Source organism: Arachis hypogaea, chromosome 18, assembly GCF_003086295.3.
Source record: "Arachis hypogaea cultivar Tifrunner chromosome 18, arahy.Tifrunner.gnm2.J5K5, whole genome shotgun sequence".
In the NCBI taxonomy this organism is placed as follows: domain Eukaryota; kingdom Viridiplantae; phylum Streptophyta; class Magnoliopsida; order Fabales; family Fabaceae; genus Arachis; species Arachis hypogaea.
The window spans coordinates 86,979,453-86,988,950 of NC_092053.1; the positions used below are offsets into that span (position 1 = coordinate 86,979,453).

General features: G+C 41.5%; 1 non-coding gene across 1 annotated transcript; it reads left to right on the plus strand.

Moving 5' to 3' along the window:
- Window positions 1-4,717: 4,717 nt before the first annotated feature.
- Window positions 4,718-4,821, plus strand: LOC112773376 (small nucleolar RNA R71). Its single transcript, XR_003187929.1, has one exon. It is a non-coding gene; the product is annotated as a small nucleolar RNA R71 (small nucleolar RNA).
- Window positions 4,822-9,498: the final 4,677 nt, after the last annotated feature.

The following is a 9,498-nucleotide window of genomic DNA, read 5'->3' on the forward strand; positions in this document are numbered from 1 at the left end:
TATAATCATTCTCTTCTTCAATTTGATTTAAAATGGACAAGCTTACAAGTAAATAAGGGAATGATGCAGTGACATTTAAACCAGAAATCATGGACCTATTCAGAAGGAAAACTTAAAAGACAGAATTTTAAAAAGTTTAAACATAACATGGAAGCAGGTTCTATTTCATACAAGATCTTCCTTATTTAAAGCATAGAAAACAATGGACTAAAAAGAACTCCACCACCTTTCATTCATGTGGATGTCCATGCTCCCATCCTTGTTTGTCCTCATTGTGTCTCTCTTGAGTGCTTGTACTTCCACTTCCCTTGCCTTTTCCAAGCAGCTTCCTCCAGAAACCACTATCTTCCATCTTCTTCTTGAGTGTCTCCTTTTGCTGTTTCACTTTCCTCTCTTCTTGTTCTACAAATTCTTTTTGGACCTCATCATATGTAGGGATGGCATAGTGTAGCTGATGCATATTACTGGTCATGTAGTTCAACTCGACCTGAGTGTTTACATAGAACTCCTCCCTATGTAGTTGCCTTCCTTCATTGAGTACACTGAACTCATTGAAAGTTTTCATTTGGGCTATCTACCGCTGGTTGAGTTCTTGCAAGTGCTTCTCTTGAATCTCTTGTCTCTCATTTACTTGGTTGATGGCTTGAGTGAGCTGGGAGTATTGTTCCTGCTGCTACTCCATTTGTTGTTTTTGCCATGCTTCCTGTTGGCTCAGCCGGTTCAGTATTTGCTCTTGTCCTTCCATATGTCTCTGTCCCAAATCTTCAATGGCTCTTAGAAGGTGAGTCATATTCAAGTTGGCTGGGTCATGATGCTCTTCTTGTTGATATTCTTCCTGATGATATTCCTCTTGATGAGCTTCTCCCTGGGCCCTTTGCCTTCCTATATGTGGCCTTCTTAGTTGCTGAGCCGGTGTGGTATAGACCATTCGCTCGAGTGTGACTGGCCTCCCTGGGTTCACCCAGTCTGGGCTGCTGTCCTCAAATATTACCTTGGCCTTGTTGCACAAGCGGAGAATGGTGCTGGGGTACCAAAGTCTGGCACCTGAGTCAGCTTTCTCAGCTGACTCTTGAATCCCTTCGGCAATGAGCTCATGCACTTTGATTTCCCCACCTTGTACTAAGTATTGTACCATAGTGGCTCGATTGATGTTGACCTCTGAATTATTAACAGCTGGTAGGATGGACCTCCTTACAAGCTCAAACCATCCTTTGGCTTCAGGGTGAAGGTCTCCCCTTTTTATGAATTTTGGTCTCCCATCTGAGTACATCTCCCAGTCAGCGGCTATGACACAGATATCTGATGCTATTTCTGAGAGCTCATCCTTATCGGGGCTTCTACTTATCCTTGCCTGATAACTCTCCTCATCAAAATGAGGTGATTTCAAGTGAAGATCTCTTGTTATGGCACTTGGGCTGAAGTCCACCTCCCTTCCTCTCACATAGCTTTTGAAGGTTGGGGCTTTGGTCTTATCCTCTCTAACTGCATTTGCATAGAATTCTTTGATGAGGTTTTCATTGATCTTCCCCTCTGGACTGGTGAGCAATTGCCACCCCCTCTGTTCGATTTTTTTCCAAATCTGTGGTGATTCATTGGCATTGATTTGGAAGATTAACTCTGGCAATATCTTTCTGGCCCTTATCCGCTCAAATTCATGCTCATGAAAGGCAGTCTTGAATCTCTTGTCATCAAAAGGAGCACTCTCCATAGGTTCCTTCTTCTTTTCCCTCTTTGAGCTTGATGATGCCATGACTTGAGTTGTTGTTTGAGGGGATTTGAGGTTTCGGATAGATGAAGAGTGGGTTGGTTAAAGCAATGTGTGATGAAGGGTTTAGTGTGCCAATAGAAGTGTGGAGAGTGGGGATTTGAATGTGAGGAGTGAGCATGCACTAAGGTTCACTTATTTAAGAAAATCATGAGTGAATGAAGGGTGTGGATTGCATGAATGTTTACTAGATGGACGGATGGGGTTGTTTATGAAGGAAAGACAAGGATCATCACTTAATGAGAGTGATTGGTTCGGTCTTCAAGGGTCTTCTTTCTCCAATGTTGCATGGCAGCATTTCCCCATGCATTCCCTCTTGAGACATGTGTGTAGTGCTCTTCATTAAGTGGCGAAATCTCCCCCATTTAATTGTCCAATCAATCCCTTTTCATGCTTCTTTTCCTTTCTTATAAAGATTTGAAATAAGGAAATTAATATCATAAAAAAAATTTAAACTCTATGGCTAGAATAAAATGAAAGAAAGGATTTGATTGTTTATTTATGAATTCTAACTAACTAACTAACTATTGGTGGGTCATTATATGCATTTTGGTGGCACCATGAGGTGACACCAAACTTAGTTTGGATCACTGTGATGAAGGTTTTGTGTTTAAAGCTCCCAAGACTAGCATGCGTCTTGGTTTGCTTTAAACATCAAACTTGATCCTCACTATATTCTGCATAAGAAGATTTTCACCAATTGTTTGTCAAGTTTGGATTGAAGCTCATAAAGATTGACTTATTCATTATCATCTGAAAGCATATAAAACATGGGTTGCCTCTCATGAAGCGCTTCTTTAGCGTCACTAGCTTGACGTTTTTCCTTCATCATGGTGGTTGGTAATGCTTAAAGTCCTCCCCTCTTGCTGTGGACTTGTATCCATTGGTTGGATCAATGATCTCCACATGTTCCAGGGAAAGAACTCTGTTGATAGTGAAGACCTTAGGTAATTGAGATGGCACAGTAGGGAGATTAGGGGGAATATCTGGGAAGTAAGCTGAGACAACTCTATCCCCTGGAGAGAAGTCTTCCCTATCGATCTTCTTGTTCCTCCATCTCCTTGGTACCTTCTTCTTTGTTTCTTTTGAGGTTGCCTTCCCCTTGGTGACCTCTTTTCTCCAAGGAGTTGTGATGTTGTCTTCACCTGCCTCTAGAGGTTTGGGTTTTTCTAACTTTTTCTTGAGCTGTGGCAATTGCTGTTTTCCTTGTTTATCTATTAAGGGGATCTCAGAATGCACTGGCTGTGCTTCAGTGCTTGTTTCCTCCTTCATTGTCTCATTATCATTTGTGCTTAGTTTTTTGTCCTCTTGATCTGTTTCTTGTGAGAGTTTGAAAACATTGAAGCTGAGTCGTTCATCATGGATTCTCAATATTAGCTCCCCTTTCTCTACATCGATAAGTGCTCTGGCCGTAGCTAGGAATGGTCTTCCCAATATGATTGGATGAGTGTGACTCTCTTCCATATCCAGGATGACAAAGTCTGTTGGGAGAAAGTATTTCCCAACCTTTAGCAACACATTTTCCACCACTCCTATTGCTTGCTTTTGAGTTTTGTCTGCCAGTCTGATAATGACATCTGTGGGCATTATCTCATTGATCTGCAGCCTCTTCACCAGGGATAAGGGCAGTAAGTTGATGCTGGCCCCTAAATCACATAGTGCTCTGTCGAACATATTTTCACCTATGGAACAAGGGATATGAAAACTTCCTGGGTCTCTTCTTTTTGTAGGCAACTCAGGTTGAATAAGGGCACTACATTCCTTGTTCATCACTATAGTCTGCCCTCCCTTGAGTGAGCTTTTCCTGGGAAGAAGTTCCTTCATATACTTGATGAATGCAGGCATTTGTTGAATTGCCTTGATGAATGGTATGTTCACATGCAGAGATGCAAACAAGTCTAGGAACCTTGAGTATATTCTTTTTCCCACAGCACCATTGAGCAGTTGAGGGAATGGTGCATAAAGCTTCAGCAGCTCTTGTTGTGAGATTTCTGGTTCTTTGTTATCTCTATCCTCCTCTTTTGTTGAGTTGTCTTCAGGTTGTTTGCACATTTTGCCTTGCTAGTCTTCAATCTCTTGATCACTTGTAGTGACCATTTTGCAATCTTCCCATCTTACTTTCTTTGCTTCTCCCTTGGGGTTTTTCTCCGTGTCACTTGGGAAGCTATCAGTAGGTTTGGGAATCTTCTCAGCTAAATATCCCACCTGGAATTCCAGCTTCTTAATGGTCTCTCCCTGGTTCTTAATATTGGCTCGCACCTCCTCTTTGAACACCTTGTTTTCTTGAATCTCTTGGCATATTCCTTCAAGTAAGGCTTCAATCTTAGAGAGCTTGTCATCAATTGATGAGTGATTCTGAGCAGATGTGCTGTTTTGGTTTTGATAAGTGTGTGGAGACATGTTGTTGTGGGGGTGTTGAGATGTCCTCTGGGTGAATTGCTGGTGAGCTGCATTGTTGTTGGAGTTGTAACGTCTCTGGTCTTGGTTTTGATCTTGCTCACTTCCCCACCCAAAGTTTCGGTGGTTTCTCCATCCAGGGTTGTAAGTCTTGGAGTATGAATCATAGTTTTTCCTTGGTGAATTCCCAATGTAGTTGGCTTGCTCCTGACTCCCTCTGCTTCTTCATTCACTCCTTCTTGGATTGTTGATGAAGATGAGATTGCTGCTACTTGGTTCCTCTCCATCTTCTTGGTGAGGTCAGCCAGCTGCTGGGTAATGAGCTTGTTTTGGGCCAACAGAGCATCTACATTGTTTAGCTCCATCACTCCTCTTGTGTTCCCTCTTTCGGAAGCATAGAAGTAGTCGTTTTCTGCTACTGTTTCAATAACATCTATGGCTTCCTCAATGGTCTTCTTCTTGTTCAAGGATCCTCCAGATGAATGGTCTACTGCCTTCTTTGACTCATAAGAGAGCCCTTCATAGAAGATGTGCAGCTGGACCCATTCGTTGAACATGTCAGGTGGACACCTCCTTGTTAAGTCCTTGAACCTCTCCCATGCTTCATACAGAGTCTCACCATCTTGTTGCCTAAAAGTTTGAACCTCAGCTCTCAGCCTATTGATTTGTTGAGGAGGGTAGAATCTTGCTAAGAATTTATTCACCATATCCTCCCAAGTTGTCAAGCTCTCCCTTTGAAAGGATTCCAGCCACTTGGCTGCCTTGTCCCTGAGTGAGAAGGGAAATAAGAGCAGTCTATAGGCGTCAGGATGAACACCATTAGATTTCACTGTGTCACATATTCTCAGGAAGGTGGTCAAATGTTGATTGGGGTCTTCTTGACCACCTCCTCCAAATGAACAGTTGTTCTGAACAAGGGTGATGAGCTGTGGTTTAAGTTCAAAGTTGTTGGCATGGATTGTTGGCTTTTGGATGCTACTTCCACAATTGCCTGGGTTTGGATTGATGTAAGAGCCCAAAACTCTTCTATCCTCCCCAGCATGATTTGCTCCACCTCCTCTGGCATGGTTGTGAGTCTCTTCTTCATGATGATTTTCCATGTTTTCTTCCATGTTAGGTTCAAAGTATTCCTCAAAGTGTTCCTCCTCTTCTTCAGCACCAACTACATGTTTTTCTTTTGCCTCCCTCCTTAGTCTAAGGAAGGTTCTCTCAGGTTCAGAATCAAAGGAAGTTGAAGCCCCGCTTCTTCTCCCTGTCATACAACCAACAAGTACAAGCAAAGAAAATAGGTGCAGACAGTATTTGTGTCAGAATTGCTGTTAGTTGTGGGTGATGCAATATATCAAACAGTTAGTGGGTTAGCAAACAGAATTGAAAATAACAAAGAAAAATAAAAGAGTAGAGGGGGAAGGGAAGAAGTTTAACTAAATCAAAAAGTAAATCACTCAAACAGAAAAATGAAATTCACAAAATAAAAATGCTCAATCTAGTGATCTTCCAATTTAATCATTGTTGATGCACAATCAATCCCCGGCAACGGCACCATAAACTTGATGCACGGAAAACTTGTCTCTCAACAAATCTCCCTTCGACAAGTGTACCGAAGTTGTCGTCAAGTAAAAACTCACAATAGAGTGAGGTCGAATCCCACAGGGATTGATTGATCAAGCAACTTTAATTAGAAGAATGTTCTAGTTGAGCGAATCCAGAATTTGGGTTGAGAGTTGCAGAGAATAAAATGGCGGGAATGTAAAAAACAGAAAAGTAAATGCTAGAATTAAAGGACTGGAAGTAAATGACTGAAAATAAATTGCAGAATTGTAAATGGGAATAGGGGATTTGCTCATAAAAGTAAATGGCAGAAATTAAAGAGAATGGGTAAGATCAGAGATGGGGAGTTCATTGGGCTTAGAAGATGTTGCAATTCTCCAGATTAAGTTCATTTTCATCTCTTCCTCAATCAATGCACTCATTGATCTCCTTGGCAATCTTAAGTGATTGAATTACAATTTCTTGCAATTCAATCTCTCAAATCTTGATCAATAGCCAATTCCTTGGTCAATTGCTCATGAGAAGAGATGAAGTATGGTCACTGATTATACCACATGCATTTCCCAAATCAAGTATTGAGAGGGTTATAGTCACATACCCATCCAAACCTAATTTGGTCCAACATGAGAAAACATTTCTAGCTTGATCTCTTCATTCCTCTTTCAAGGTTCAAAAGAGATCCAAGTTTGAATAGCTTCTCTTCCAAGATAACTACTCAATTGGATGAAGATCGAAAGCTTTCAAGTAAAATCAAGAGGAAAGATAGAAGAAGAATAATGAAAATTAGTATTGATCCATTAAATTACAACAGAGCTCCCTAACCCAATGAAAGGGGTTTAGTTGTTCATAGCTCTTGAAAATGAAAACAAAGATGGAGAATACATCATAAAACTAGAAATTGCAAAGAAAGTAAAATACAGAGAGTAGTTCTCTTTTTTCCCAGCCTCCAAAACTTCTTCTCAATTCAACGCTACTCCTATATATACTACTCTTCTCAGCTTCTAGTGTGATTCTTCAAGTCTTGGGCCTTTGGATCTTGAGTTTGAAGCAGTTCCTTTCTTTATTTGGGCTTGGCTTTACTTGCAGAGAGAAAGTGCGAAGTGGGCGGAAACTTTAGTTCAGGACGTTAGGGGTGTTAATATTTAGTGAGAATATAAGTTCGAGAACGTTAGTGACACTTAACATTGTCACTAACGTTCCAATGCACCCCTTTGCCTCACGTTAAAACCCATGTTAACTAGGTTAACGTGGCTTTTAACGTTGCCTTGTTAACCTTCGAGAACGTTAGTGACACTCAACATTGTCACTAATGTTCCAGTGTGCCCCTTCTTGCTTCACGTTAAAGCCCACGTTAACTAGGTTAACGTGGCTTCTAACGTGGCCCTTGCCATCCTTCGAGAACGTTAGTGACATTCAACATTGTCACTAACGTTCCAATGTGCGCCTAGGTCTCACGTTAGAGTCCACATTAACTAGGTTAACGTGGCTTCTAACGTGGCCATCTTTAGCCATCCCAACGTTAGTGACAATGTTGAGTGTCACTAACGTTGGCTCATCCTTCATTCCTCATCGCTAGCTTCCATGTTAACCAAGTTAACGTGGAAGTTAACGTGACTCTTGGGGGTTGTGTGGTTACTTCAACGTTAGTGACAATGTTGAGTGTCACTAACGTTGGCTCATCCTTCATTCCTCATCGTTAGCTTCCACGTTAACCAAGTTAACGTGGAAGTTAACGTGACTCTTGGGGGTTGTGTGGTTGCTTCAACGTTAGTGACAATGTTGAGTGTCACTAATGTTGTCGACAACTCTTCATCCCTTACGTTAGTTCCCACGTTAACCAAGTTAACATAGGAGTTAACATGGTACTTTGCACCATAGGCCAACGTTAGTGACAATGTTGAGTGTCACTAACGTTGGCTTCTCTTCCCCCCTTAACGTTAGAGGCCACGTTAACTAGGTTAACGTGGCTTCTAACGTGGCCACTTATGAGTAATTGCCAACGTTAGTGACAATGTTAAGTGTCATTAATGTTGGCTCAACTTCTCTTCTCCACGTTAGAGTTCACGTTAACTTAACGTGACTCTCTAACGTGGGCATTGATGGCTTTTTTGAGAGTGTTATTGGCAATCACTTTTCTCATTAACCTTGCAAGTTACCTCTCCTTTTCTTGCTTCCTTTTGTTCCTGAAATCAAGCAATAAAGTGCATCAAAGCTCTAGTCCAAGTCTTGAGTAATGCAAAATAATATTTGACACTAAACATATGCAAAATCCTCATGAAATTATGTAAAATGCACAATGTATGCTTGAATCAAGGCATAAGTGAATATCTACCCAAAACTAGCTTATTTCCTAAAGAAATGCATGAAACTAGCCTAAAAACAGTAAAGAAAAGGTCAGTGAAACTGGCCAAGATGCCCTGGCATCAGCATGATTCCAGGTTCAATAAAGTAAAATGAAAAGAAAATAAAAATGAAAGCAATTAACAAGAATTAAATTGAAAAAGAAGCGACCGTACCATGGAGGGTTGTCTCCCACCTAGAACTTTTAGTTAAAGTCCTTAAGTTGGACATTGGAGGAGCTTCCTGCTAGGGCGGCTTATGTTTAAATTCGTCCAAAAATCTCCACCAGTGCTTGGAATGCCAATAGCCTCCGGGATCCCAAACTAGGCATGCAAAGCTTCTGAACAGCTTCAAACAGATTGTTAGGCTCCCGGGGTGACAAACGTCAGAATAAACTCCAGGATCCCAAGCCTTGCTTTTAAATCCGCCTCCGTCTTGATCTACATGTCTCTATCCAGGCGGTTTAAAGAGTAGAATCTCACCATGGTGACCAAACGTTCTCTGTGATCCATGTAATTGAGCATGATACCAATCCGTGTACTTCGAGGTGAAGCGTGGAACCTTATTGAACCTTGTGCACCAACTCTGAGTACAAGCCATTTCCCTCTTACTCTTAAAGCCGCAAAGAGCTCTAAGCTGGCCATCTGTTTCAAGCAAACCATATTCAAGTGAATAAGTAAAGTTATAGGTTAAGGATTGTACCCACTTAAAGCTTGTATTAGGTGGTAATGGCCTTGGGATAGGTGTTTCCGGTGGTTCTGTAAGTTCTACTCCCTTGTGCTCTTCTGTGAATTCCTCCACTTCCTTGCAAGGTTCTACAATTGTATCTGTGTCCTGGTCAAAGTCTTCTATGTCTTCCTCATCACTTGAGTCATAGATTGGAGGTTGAGAGAAATCTACCTCCGCATCGTCTTCATATTCACTTGGGAAAGATTCTTCGACCTCAGAGAATTCACTTGCGGATGCCAGTTCATTACTAAGAGAATTTGACTTGTGACTATCATCATCAAGGGAATTTGTGTCCTGGGTTATTCCGTCTGATTCTTCATAAACAACTTGCCTTGGAGATTGTACAATATCCTCCTTAGCATTAACTGTAGCGTCCTTGACGGAGTTCTCCTCAGTTCTGGATTCCCATGGAGGTTCAGCGTCTCCTAGATCTTCAACCAACTCTTCTTCTTGAACAATGACAGCTTCTTCTACTTGTTCTAGTACGAATTCATGCTCTGTCTTGTCCACTGGAGTTTCTGGTATCTCCTTCATGCTACGCTCTTCGTTAGACTGTTCACATGGGGCTGTGGCCGATCCTTGTGTATTTGATCGCCTAGAAACCCATTGAATTATTGCTTGCTCCAGTTGTCGAATGGTTGTTTGAAGTTTATTTACTGTTTCCTTTAGGCGAACCTCTACTTCTCGGGTTGCCAGATTTGGACATGATACATAGG